The sequence below is a fragment of the Ambystoma mexicanum genome, chromosome 3q (genome assembly GCF_040938575.1).
Source record: "Ambystoma mexicanum isolate Mex_15411 chromosome 3q, UKY_AmexF1_1, whole genome shotgun sequence".
NCBI lineage: Eukaryota > Metazoa > Chordata > Amphibia > Caudata > Ambystomatidae > Ambystoma > Ambystoma mexicanum.
The window spans coordinates 79516348-79529932 of record NC_090926.1 but is presented as its reverse complement, the minus strand read 5'-3'; positions in this window follow the sequence as shown (position 1 = coordinate 79529932).

Here is a 13585-nt window from a genome sequence, read left to right as displayed (position 1 = left end):
TGCTACTACCTAGTCTCCCCTGTACTACCATAGACAGAAACCTAACACTTAGAGCTAGACTAGCCAAAATTTATGAGCCACTGGCCCGATCGTTGCCTACCTTACATAAATCCTCTAAGCAGTCGACCCAACTCAGCCCCAATATTAAAACTGCTAACTTACATCACAACCACACTTCCAGCCCCATACTCATACACCCTTGCCAGAGTACACCTGGACCTACCCAAGATAAACGACACACAAGTACTACTGAAAACACAACTACCACTACAAACACAGTCAGCCCTAAAATCAAAGGAGCCTTGATCAATGCTAGATCCTTAGTAGCACATGCTATAGAAATAGCAGACTTGATCCTCAAAGACGACCTAGACTTCCTGGCTATCACCGAGACTTGGTTACATCCTGCAGCAGGCCCCATGATCATGCTAGCAGTCCCAGATAAGTACACCATCCTGAGGCAAGATCGCCCTAACTCCAGAGGAGGCGGTGTCGCTATTATACATAAACTCAGCCTACCCATGAGACTTGCTACACTCAACACTGTCCAATCCTGCGAAAACCTGTCAGTCAAAGTCCCACTCAACAACACCCAAACACTTACCATACACCTAATTTACCGTCCGCCAGGACCCATCAGTACCTTCGATGAAGACCTCAACGCCATCTTAACTAGCAATCTTAAAACTTCATCTCAAGTCCTCACCTTGGGGGACTTCAACCTAGGCTACAACGACCCAGCAGACCCTATATCCAATTCTATTGCCACCACCCTTACTGAACTAGGCTTCGCGCAAAGAAGCATGGCCCCCACTCACTCGAAAGGCAGAATACTCGATTGGGTGGCTGATTACAACTGTGTAGCAAACATCACCAATATCTCACCGTTAATCTGGTCCGACCATCACCTAGTCTCGTTCTGTCTAACCACCGATAGACCTACACCTACTCCTACCACAACAGCCCCACCTATTCTTACCAGAAACAAGAAAAACATTACCGCAGGAAGACTCATCCCGAACCTTCTCCCCATACTTGATTCACTTCCGGACAACACAGACCCAGAGATCCTAGTGGAGGAATATAATAAAGCCATGGCAACAGCACTGGACCTTATCGCCCCTCTCAAACTCAGACCCAGCAAACAGAAATCACACCTCAACAAATGGTATACACCATTCCTCAAAAATTTGAGGCAACAAAAGAGAAACTGTGAGACTACTTGGAAAAAATGTCCTTCAGCTGCTAACAAACTCAATCTATCTAAAATAACTGCACTCTACAAAAAAGAAATTTATATAGCCAAACGAACTTCCTTTGACTCTCGCATATCATCTGCCAAGTCCAATATGAAAGAACTCTTTTCCATTCTTAAAGAAGTCGAAACCCCCATACTACCCATTGATACCTGCACCAAAGATAAAAACTGGTGCTCAGAAATTCAGAATGCCCTGGCCAATAAGATCAAGACCCTCCAAACTAAAATCTCTAGCAAAAAAGCGACCTTAAAAGACTTGCCCCCCTCTAGGAGACCAGACAAGTGCGCAACCACAGACCCCACCCGCTTCAAATTTTCAAAAGTCAATACTCTCGACATAGAAAAAATTATCCTGTCCTTGAAACCCTCTAACTGCCAGGGAGACCTTTGCCCAGCACAGCTTATCAAAGACGCTGCTCGTGATCTTTCACCCTTCATTACGAAACTGATCAACGCCTCTTTCACCACTGGCTCCATCCCCACGAATCTAAAACAATCCTGGGTACTTCCATTACTGAAAAAACCCACCCTTGACCCAGCCATACCTACCAATTACCGACCTATAACAACTGTTCCCTTTTTACTAAAAATCCTGGACAAGGTCGCCTACGTTCAAATACAGAGACACCTCGAAGAACACCACCTGTTAGGATCCAGACAATCAGGTTTCCGCCCACTACACGGGACTGAGACTGCACTCATCGACTTGAAAGCTCAGATTGACACACTCAGGGACAAAGGACAAGTTGCCTTGCTCCTCCTCCTTGACCTTTCTGCTGCTTTCGATCTGGTCGACCATTCTGTCCTATGCTCACATCTCCACACAGCAGCACACTTCTCGCCCGAGGCCATCTCTTGGATCACCTCATTCCTTAACGGTAGGACTATGAGGGTCTTCTCGCCCACAGCTGCAGCAGATCCCATACCCATCACCTGTGGTGTACCACAAGGCTCCTGCGTCTCCCCTACACTGTACAACATATTTACCAAGCCCCTTTTCGATGATTTGGATCATCTTGGTATCACCTACACTAATTATGCAGATGATACTCAGATCCTCCTTCCGCTTTCTGGAGATTATGGAAAGGATTTGGCCTTGCTAAATAGGGTGTACATCATCATCCAGGCATGGATGGCCACCCACGGACTATGCCTGAATGATGAGAAAACAGAGCTTATCATCATGGGCACAACACACAGTCTAAGGAAACTCAGCCCGGCCTACAACTCTTTCAAGATAGATGGGAACAACATTAAAGTTGGACAGGAGGTTAAAACTTTGGGCTTCTACTTAGACTCTACCCTCTCCTTCAAAAGACAATTGAGTTCACTGGCATCCTCATCTGCATACACGTGCAAACTTATCCGCTCAGCTAAACCATTTCTGTCAGATACCAGCTGTCTTACAATCGCTAGAGCCCTCATACTATCCCGCCTTGACTACTGTAATGCCCTTTACCTGGGATCCTCCATGGCTACCACTAGCAAGATACAAACTCTCCAGAATAATGCCCTGAGAGCAGCTCTAGGTATCCCCAGAAGAGAGCATATATCAGGACTCAGTCAACAGAACAATTGGCTCTCCACCAGAGATAAAATTCTCCTAAAAACGGCTTCACTCACCTACAAATCCCTTAACAATGCCGCCCCGATCTACCTGATCAACAGGTTCCAGAGACAAATTTCCGCGAGACCCCTCAGAACGGCTTACAAAGACTGCCTCTCTATCCCAAATTATAAACTTGCCACCATAGGAGGTAACAGCTTCCCGGTAAAAGCAGCCAAACTTTGGAACTCTTTGCCCCCTAACTTTAGAGCAGACATGCCCTACCTGAACTTCCGCTCTAAGGTCATCTCATGGCTGAAAATGAAGGACCTCCCAGACAACTAAAGGCCAAGGTTACTCCCCATGTGATCCGCACTTGTATGCTTGCCACTCCTATTGTGTATATATTGTATATATTGATTGTTTTCTCTGCTGTTCTGTACATTCTCCCTACGCCAATTTGTACTTTTTACACCTTGTAACCAAGTTTCGCATATTCTTGTACATGCTGCGCCCTGATACCCCTGGGTATAACTGCGCATTATAAATAATAAACTAAACTAAACTAAACTAAACTTCACACCATAACTACCTATCATAATTGTTTTCCTTGTGGTCATTTGTCCACAATAGACACCAGAGAAAGAATCAGATTCACTGTACATCCTAGTGCTCTTGAGCTTAAGCTGCCCACCCATGCAGATGAACATACCTAGCTTTTGCTCTCATTCTTCACTTGACAGAGCGTATGGAAACATTAATGGGCCTCATTATGGCCCAGGCGGTAAGTTACCGCCTGGGTCGTACCCTTACCACCATGGTGTAAACTATGTTTACACCATGGTGGATGGCGGATTTACCGCCCCATTCCAAGGTGAGTGGGGCGGTAAATCCCCATTTCCCATTTTACCCTTCCCCATTCCCATTTTTGCCCCATAGCGCATAATGGGAGTGGGGAAGGCGCTAATTACGCCACCGTAAATGACGGTGGCGTAATTAGCACCATGGTCCCTTAGCGCCATGGATTTTAACGCCTGCAAAAAGCAGGCGTTAAAATCACCATGGCGCTAAGGGACCTTGTAATCAGGCGTTAAGGGTCGGCGCCGTTTACGGCGCCATTAACCCCTTAACGCCTGACTCGTAATGAGGCCCACTGTGTAGTTTCAACAGCATCCCAAGCTTTCTTTTATGACTGAATAAATGATTGTTTATTTCATAACTGATCTGGTGGATTTTATTAATGGCCGCTTCTCCATTCCGATAATGCTAAATGAAGACAAAAACATGGAAGAAAAAATACCCTATCAAACCTGGGTGAATTGTCGAAGACTGATGGGGACGCAGGAAAAACATCACTGTGAGAATGGTGGCAGGTAGATCATTGGAAATACAAGGTTTTATTTATTTAGTGGAGTAAGGATTGCACTATTGCAGTCCAAGAAAGCAAGAGGAAATTATGAAGGGCTACGAAAACAATGAAGGCAAAGCCCTTTAGGAATATAGAAATGCAAAAACAAGAGCACAAGGAGAAATTGGAGATAGTAAAATGTTGCACTGGAGGAGGAATTTTGAACAGTTAAATGGAGATTCCGTTAGTGAAATAGGTATGGAATAAACTTAAATTAGTTACTGGTACAGGCATGAGAAGAATGGAAATCCTGGTGTTGCACGAGAAAAAGAAGTTGGTTTACAGAGTGAAAGATACAACAGAGGTCCTAGAAAGTACAAACTATAAACAGCTCAGACAATCGTAGCAAGGAAATGAGGGGAAATCTTGAAAACTTTAAAATATAACAGCTTGAGATACTGAGATTAATGGTTTTAAAGATTTTTTTTGTGGATAAACATCCCCTGGTCTAATGCCCCCACGCCCCCACACCAAAACAATCCCCATTTGTGTGGGGGTAGAAACAGGCTGTGATTAATGTGAATATTATAATTTATTTAAAATAATACATTAAAATGAAAGGCAGTCTCCAAACATCAAATGCATTCCACAAAAATACAGACAACTTGTCTATAGAAAAGAAACACAACACACCTGCTATTATCTCACTTACATTTTAGATTCACAATGCATGCAAACATCTATTTATATCAAAACAAGTCTGAATAACTATTTTAGACAAATGATACAATGTTTTCTCATGAACATTTAAATTATCACTGTGTGTCAGGATAGTACTTCATAGAAATCCAAAAATATGCAGATCATCATTTGCAACAAATAATGCTCTTCATTTTCTCTGGCACCATTGAGAAGTATCGGATGAGAGAAAAATATTGGATTCACATACAACTTACTTATTCTAGGGCTGCTGCTACTCTAATGCTGGGCGGTTGTTCCTGGTTTAGGAATAGATCCAAGAATACTGGGTATGGTATGTTTGGCTACCTTGTCTACAATTTTGGGTTTAGGATAGAAGCTTTTATTTTGGTGAGCACCATATCTAGGTTCATTTAAAGGGTCACCAAACCTTGAGAGTATACATTTGAGATAGAAATCAACACTTAATTTTAGAGTCCTTTCTTTTCTGCACAAGGTAATTTGGAACATTGCCATCAATTGTTCATATTGACATTATTTTCTTGTGAATGAAGAGGATACACTAACCTCCTTTATATTCCACTGTAAGGCATATTAATCACTATTAAATACCTGATTAGCTCCACCCATGCAGCATTGTTTAATGCACCGATTTCTGACTTGAGACCTATGATAGGTTTTATTCACATACTAACACTCCCTGAAATCCACCCCTTTATGTGATTGGTTAAATCTATATTGACATGACACAAGGGGATGTATGTATTGCCTCCAGTCTAGAATTATGATAAAATTGGGCTGAAATGCATCCCTATCTTATAACTTCTTCTATTGACCTGTAGCATCATTGAGGCCTATATATGTGTAATTGCAAGAACATTCTGAATTCATGGATATCAATCATGTTCCTGTAGCTGGTAGCATGAGAACATTTTTGCAGTATGAACATTTATATTGTACATATTAGTATATCATATCTATAGGTAGATGATACAAAGCTTTTTTCTGAACTCAAATCTATTTTTGTTTTTTAAATCCAGCAAAGGGCTCAATAGACGATAATATGATTTCATTATTTGGTGATTTTGAAAATGAATCCATTCACTTTGTTTTCAAAAGCTGTGCATTGCATGTTTGTTGGTGTTCATCATTAACAGAAAACATGTGCTGAACAAATATTCTGAGACCCCATGCCATGAAGCAGATGCATAATAGAGAAGTTCAGAATTCAGGCAGGTAACATTTTATAATAGTATATGATATGATAAGTCATTTATAATGCGCCTGTACACAAGTGTTAAATAATATTTAATGCCATGAGGATGGCAAGTGCACGAACTGTGGAGAATATACAATGGTACAGAATTATATTAAACTATTACAGTATGGCGATACAAAGAACTACATTGTTCCAAACCTTGACACACTTAGAGGTATATGCGACCAGTGTAATTGTTGTTTTAAGGCTGGAGGCCAAAACATTAAAAGACAAAAATGATAAGTCCCTATTAAAATAGATCTTAGATACAGAATATTGCATATACAACATGTAACACAAGAGTGCACACATTGTCAAGTCTGATGGGAAGCGCTCCAGGAAATGCTAACAGGAACAAGAAGGTTTCTACAAAAAGTGTGAATGTTATCTCAAAAATGTGATGCCACATTCAAGCACTCATTGGGAATGATTGTTATAAATGTTGTGAAAATGCTGGATGGATTGACATCAGACCTGGATGTAAATTGGCATATGTGCCAACATGCAACCATATATATGTGCTCCAAATATGCCATGTATATTTCTGTAATTCAGTCAAACCCAGGATTGCTAATGGTGGATGCCTGGCTCAAAGTTTTAGTGTTGAAGCCATCTTGAGTCAGCAAACACAAACCCTATGCTGCAAAAATGTGGGGGGGGGGCTCTAGCAACTGAATGAGGCATAGAGAGAGGTGGGGATATTCACTTAAAAAAAAGAAAAAAAGTCTATTTTTGGTGAGCCCTCAGTTTGCTGATTCAGTGTGCTGGTTTATGTACATTTTTGCAATGTTCTTCAATGTTAGGGTGGGTGATATTTGATGCCCATGGGATCTGTGAATGTAGTGTTGGGTCCAAAGACGTCAGGACAATAATTGCCAACCAATGTGTACTGCACAAAGTGCAGTAAAGGGCAGTGTGACCGCACTATGGGCACAGGCCATTTTCTAGGCTGGTACTGGCAGGACAGATTGCCCAAAGCATATAACCGCAGGCTACTGTCCATAGGAACTTCAGGGAGGGTTGCTGTAGGCCGGAGGTAATGGTGGCAAAGTCATGCCTTGGTGTGGCGGGGACTTATGGGAAGTTCACTCTGCTTTCCTGGCATTCCAGAAAGATTCAGTGTTCCTGGCACAACTGCAGGCACTGCATGTAGGTTAATTGGGTTTATTGGGTACACGGCAGGTGATATCACTGTGCCTTGAGCCCTAGAAGTCCATACCTTGAGCACAGCGCTCATACTAAATGACCAGAGGGCTTGCCCTGCTGGCACTGCACTAAGTGTCACTAAACTATACGAATAGTGAGAGAATGAAATGGCGGCAGACCAGGCCCTGGTGACACTGCAATTCCGTGCATTGTGCCCAAGGTATAGCTGCAGGCGCTAACCTGTAGAAACAGCATAATGACCAAGATTAATTTTAAGGAAACCTCCATTCCCAAATATACGTCTGTTCAAAGGACATGTTGTTCAAATAAATCTCAAACCATTAACCTTCATCAATTGTGGTTACCTATACCATAAGCAGTCCCTTCCACGTGCACTGTTCATGAAGTCACTCATGACATCACAAATGGCATCTCAAATGACTTTATCCATGGCATAACCTATAACATCGCCAACCACGTGGATGACATCACATATATATTTAGTTTAATGTCCTACGGTAAAATAAGTTAGTGGTGTTGTGTTTTGGTATGCAGAATCAGTAGAACTAGTGCAAGGCCTCAATCCACCACCACTGATATGGCATACAATGACAACTTTGAGGGTGTTTGAGGGTGTTTGGTGGCAACTAAAGCCCTTGGTCCCAAAAGCATTTCCTATGCACTCTGGACACTGACAGATGGTAATGATCAGATGCAGGTCAGAAAAGGTTTAAAAAGATGCTGTTGCTGCTATCGTCCAGAACCATTGGCAGACATGCTTCTAAAAGTGTACATGGACTGCGTGTACTCTGTAAAAAATAAATTGGAACTTAAAATGTGAGCCAGGAGTCTGGTCTATGCCTGTTAAATATATGTTTGATCACATGAAATGAAATCAAGTGTTCTGCCGATTGTTTGGCTTTGGAGTGGCATGAATCCATCCTGCTGTATTCACACGCGATACTCCAGAAGTGATTTAAAATGAATGACCAGCCTCATAGTCATTGTTCGGGGGGCTTGGAATAGGCAGGGAGCCACACGTGAGTAACACTATCGAGCAAGCTGTATTGTTTACTCTTCTCATAATGTTCTGGCAATTGCGCTACTCTCCAGTGTGTGCTGATGAGGGATTCAAAGGGAAAGCTACAACCGGTGCCCACTGCAAGAGCGGTGACCAGGGGAGTTGCTAGGTCTGGAAAAGACCTGGGGCTAAGCTGATGTCGGAACTGTTGGGACTGGGGGCTAGCTAGTCTTTTGACTGTAGCTCCTGAGATTCTATCCGGGGCTACAACCAAAAGATCAGGGGCTATAGCCCCCTTAGCCCCCCCTAACAACGCCCCTGGCGGTGACAACTACCAGCATCAGCATAACAAGTCGAACCCCCATTTTTTCATTAAAGTTGAACTATTAGAGAGGGAAAGAAGCGCACACTGGTTCATGTTATCCATTCTTTAACATTTAACCATGTAAAGATTATGAATAGCTATTAAGAAGTCTACTGTGTAGACATCTACTAGGAATCAAGGATGAGTCATAGAGACAAAGGCCTCTGATTTCTAGAAAAAGGAGGATGTTCAGTGTCCATGCTGCAGGTGATGAAACACCATTGACTTTTACCAGAAATGCACTGGTTGCAAAACAGTATTTTTGACCACACCACGGGGTCAATATAAAATGTTGAATTGTTTGAAACTGAGATGAGTCCAGAGTCACACATCTGGGAAGGGAGCTCACTAGGTTGAGTGGCTGGTTCTGATATTTCATGATTTCAGAACTGCCTGGAAATCTTAACCCTTTGTTACCGCCTTTGAAATATGTAGCTTAAAATGCACCATTCCTTGGGGAGATAACCCCGCCATAACATCCTGGGAAAGGGTTAGGCAAGCTCACTTCACTCAGTCACTTGTTTAACTTCAGAAGTTGGGGGGATTTCTGCCCATTAATGAAAACGCCAAAGTACATCACACAATTCTTTACATGTCCAGTAGAGAACACTACTCAGACATCATATGTGGGACACATGTCAGGATGTCCCTGAACATCACATCAATGCATTGCAATGCATTGACTCGCGAACAACACAACACTAGGACATTTTACAGTAATGCATAATGTGCATTTTTCAATGGATAATCTTGACAGATGAAACACATTTTTGAACGAGTACTTGTGAAACAGGTAGTCAAAGTGTGTACGATTGCAAGGCCAGTATGATGTGTTGTGGTGTGTTATGTGAGCAAGTACAACAATTGAGCAGGATGTCGAGTCTCTCAGTGCTCATGAGATGAGCAGGACGCCGAGTGTCTCAGTGCTCTTGAGATGAGCAGGACACAATGTGTCTCAGTGCTCATGAGATGAGCAGGATACTGATTGTCTCAGTGCTCATGAAATGAGCATGACGCTGAGTGTCTCAGTGCTCATGAGATGAGCAGGACGCAGAGTGGCTCAGTGCTCATGAGATGAGCAGGACGCCGAGTGTCTCACTGCTCATGAGATGAGCAGGACGCTGAGTGGCTCACTGCTCATGAGGTGAGCAGGACGCCAAGTGTCTCACTGCTCATGAGATGAGCACGACGCTGAGTGTCCCAGTGCTCATGAGATGAGCAGGACGCCGAATGTCTCAGTGCTCATGACATGAGCAGGACGCAGAGTGTCTCACTGCTCATGAGATGAGCAGGACACTGTTTGTCTCACTGCTCATGAGATGAGCAGGACACCAAGTGTCTCATTACTCATGAGATGAACAGGATGCAGAGTGTTTCAATGCCCATGAGATGTGCATGACACCGAGTGTCTCACTGCTCATGAGATGAGCAGGACGCTGAGTGTGTCACTGCTCATGAGATGAGCAGGATGCCGAGTGTCTCAGTGCTCATGAAATGAGCAGGACACCAAGTGTCTCATTGCTCATGAGATGAGCAGGACGCAGAGTATCTCAGTGCTCATGAGATGAGCAGGACACCAAGTGTCTCATTGCTCATCAGATGAGCAGGATGCAGAGTGTTTCAATGCTCATGAGATGCGCTTGACACCGAGTGTCTCACTGCTCATGAGATGAGCAGGGCGCTGAGTGTGTCACTGCTCATAAGATGAGCAGGATGCCGAGTGTCTCAGTGCTCATGAAATGAGCAGGACACCAAGTGTCTCATTGCTCATGAGATGAACAGGATGCAGAGTGTTTCAATGCCCATGAGATGTGCATGACACCGAGTGTCTCACTGCTCATGAGATGAGCAGGACGCTGAGTGTGTCACTGCTCATGAGATGAGCAGGATGCCGAGTGTCTCAGTGCTCATGAAATGAGCAGGACACCAAGTGTCTCGTTGCCCATGAGATGAGCAGGACGCAGAGTATCTCAGTGCTCATGAAATGAGCAGGACACCAAGTGTCTCATTGCTCATCAGATGAGCAGGACGCAGAGTGGCTCAGTGCTCATGAGATGAGCAGGACGCCGAGTGTCTCACTGCTCATGAGATGAGCACGACGCTGAGTGTCCCAGTGCTCATGAGATGAGCAGGACGCCGAATGTCTCAGTGCTCATGACATGAGCAGGACGCAGAGTGTCTCACTGCTCATGAGATGAGCAGGACACTGTTTGTCTCACTGCTCATGAGATGAGCAGGACACCAAGTGTCTCATTACTCATGAGATGAACAGGATGCAGAGTGTTTCAATGCCCATGAGATGTGCATGACACCGAGTGTCTCACTGCTCATGAGATGAGCAGGACGCTGAGTGTGTCACTGCTCATGAGATGAGCAGGATGCCGAGTGTCTCAGTGCTCATGAAATGAGCAGGACACCAAGTGTCTCATTGCTCATGAGATGAGCAGGACGCAGAGTATCTCAGTGCTCATGAGATGAGCAGGACACCAAGTGTCTCATTGCTCATCAGATGAGCAGGATGCAGAGTGTTTCAATGCTCATGAGATGCGCTTGACACCGAGTGTCTCACTGCTCATGAGATGAGCAGGGCGCTGAGTGTGTCACTGCTCATAAGATGAGCAGGATGCCGAGTGTCTCAGTGCTCATGAAATGAGCAGGACACCAAGTGTCTCATTGCTCATGAGATGAACAGGATGCAGAGTGTTTCAATGCCCATGAGATGTGCATGACACCGAGTGTCTCACTGCTCATGAGATGAGCAGGACGCTGAGTGTGTCACTGCTCATGAGATGAGCAGGATGCCGAGTGTCTCAGTGCTCATGAAATGAGCAGGACACCAAGTGTCTCGTTGCCCATGAGATGAGCAGGACGCAGAGTATCTCAGTGCTCATGAAATGAGCAGGACACCAAGTGTCTCATTGCTCATCAGATGAGCAGGATGCAGAGTGTTTCAATGCTCATGAGATGCGCATGACACCGAGTGTCTCACTGCTCATGAGATGAGCAGGGCGCTGAGTGTGTCACTGCTCATGCGATGAGCAGGATGCTGAGTGTCTCGGTACTCATGAGATTCAGATCTGCTTTCACCCAGCTCCTTTGCAGATTCTCTATGCGAGGTGTGTGAGCTCTGAGAGACTATTTATGTTGTGGATTTGTTTGAACTCATCAATTGCCCACTTACAGTCATGAAGTGTACTTTGTGTAACTGTGAGATATTGCTGTTTGACAATCGGATGAAAGCCCTCACTTTTTATATTTTTATTAAATATAAAATGAGGCCAGCAATTCCCTCTCAGAAATGTGTTCCGCTAACCAGACACCCATTTCATTAAGCTCCATGCCAACAACATGTGTACACCTTTTCCCTGCTGCATCAGTATACTGACTTGCAGCTCATGCTCTCCAGTGTAACAGGACAGGTTCAGAGGTTACAGATGCCCTGTTTAACAGCTGCTGCAACAGCACAGTCACTTCAGTGCAAAGGTTGTTTTTCAGTTTGTACGTCTGTTCCAAAACCAAAAAAATATGAAAAACCATCACCTGGCGGCAGTATAATCTGGAAATATAAGCGACGTGTAGGCTTTGGTGTGGTGGCTGATGGTTCGCATAGTTATGAAATACAGCTAATGTGTTGCATACCAGTGTCAACCCTGTAAGCTCATACCAGCTATGGGAGATTATGTGGATGAGACAAAAGGCACTATGCATGCCTCTGTTGACTCTCTGGGTGGAAAGTTTTCTGAAAGCCTTGTTTCAAAGAGGCAATTTAATAACAAAGGTCTGTCTCATGTCAGGGTACTGCACACAAGAGTTCCTTTCAAGCTGCAAGCTGGGAACAGATCAGAGTTAGGCTAGTCAGAGAGCACAAGTGGGTTAGAGAAAGGATTCCTCCATCTTACTTTTCTGTGGAATTCTTTTCTCCTTCCTGTCCCTTCCACCTCCTGTGGAACAAGACACTCTAGGTATAACATCTGGAGGCAAGAGTCACTTCTCTCAAGAACAGGGATTGGGCACCTTAAGGCAGGGTTGCTTTCATCGAGTGCCCTGTGGTTGTTTACTTCTAAAAGAGTGGGGGTTTCACACTTTTCTGATTCACTTTCAGACCTTCAAGGTCATCAGAAAGAATTCATTTCAACCCTATTGGGATAGCAGTACTTTCCAAAGCCGTCTGTCAGAGGTTAAAACAGGCTCCCTACCCATTCCCCCTGGCACATTGGTTGTGACTTTGCTGAGGACCAAGGCCTGCCAATATACAAGAAAATCCCCCTAGGCTGGGAGAGCAGAGACTTAAAAGGACTCACCTTTCACTAGAGAACCATGCAGTGGGACTCACAGCATCCAGAGGGCCAATGCAGCAAGGTCTCCTATTTTTCCTTGGCTCAAACCAGCTTGAACTGCATTCACAATGTATTGGCCACTTTCAAAAATCCAGGATGCACGATGGAGCCTTTGCAATCACCTTTGAACTGCAAACCGCTGTTGCTGCATCATTGAACCGACTCAATGCCACATCACCCAGCAGAGCTCCGTCCATCTCGAGCACTAGCACACCATACAGATGACTTTTGAACCAGACAGTGAACCACCAGCACTTTGCATCATAGCTTGCCTCACACAACTGGATCATCACATCACTTATCAACCCAAACCAGAGGCATTTCATCATTTCGAGCCACACTCAATCATTGAACCGCTCCTGGTGATCTATCAATCTGCATCTCTCAATGCCACCTTCATACCGCATGGAGCGTGGAACACTTTCTTTCAACCGACTTAGAGCCGACACACCACATGGAATCAATGACACTCACCGCACTGGACCCAAGTTTGACTCACATCTACAATATCACCCGTCTTTCTCAACTTCCTTAAGCCTGCCCTTAGAGATCTCTTCACTGCCACCACCTCCAGGTTGTATTCATTAATTTTTTTAAAGCCCCTCTCT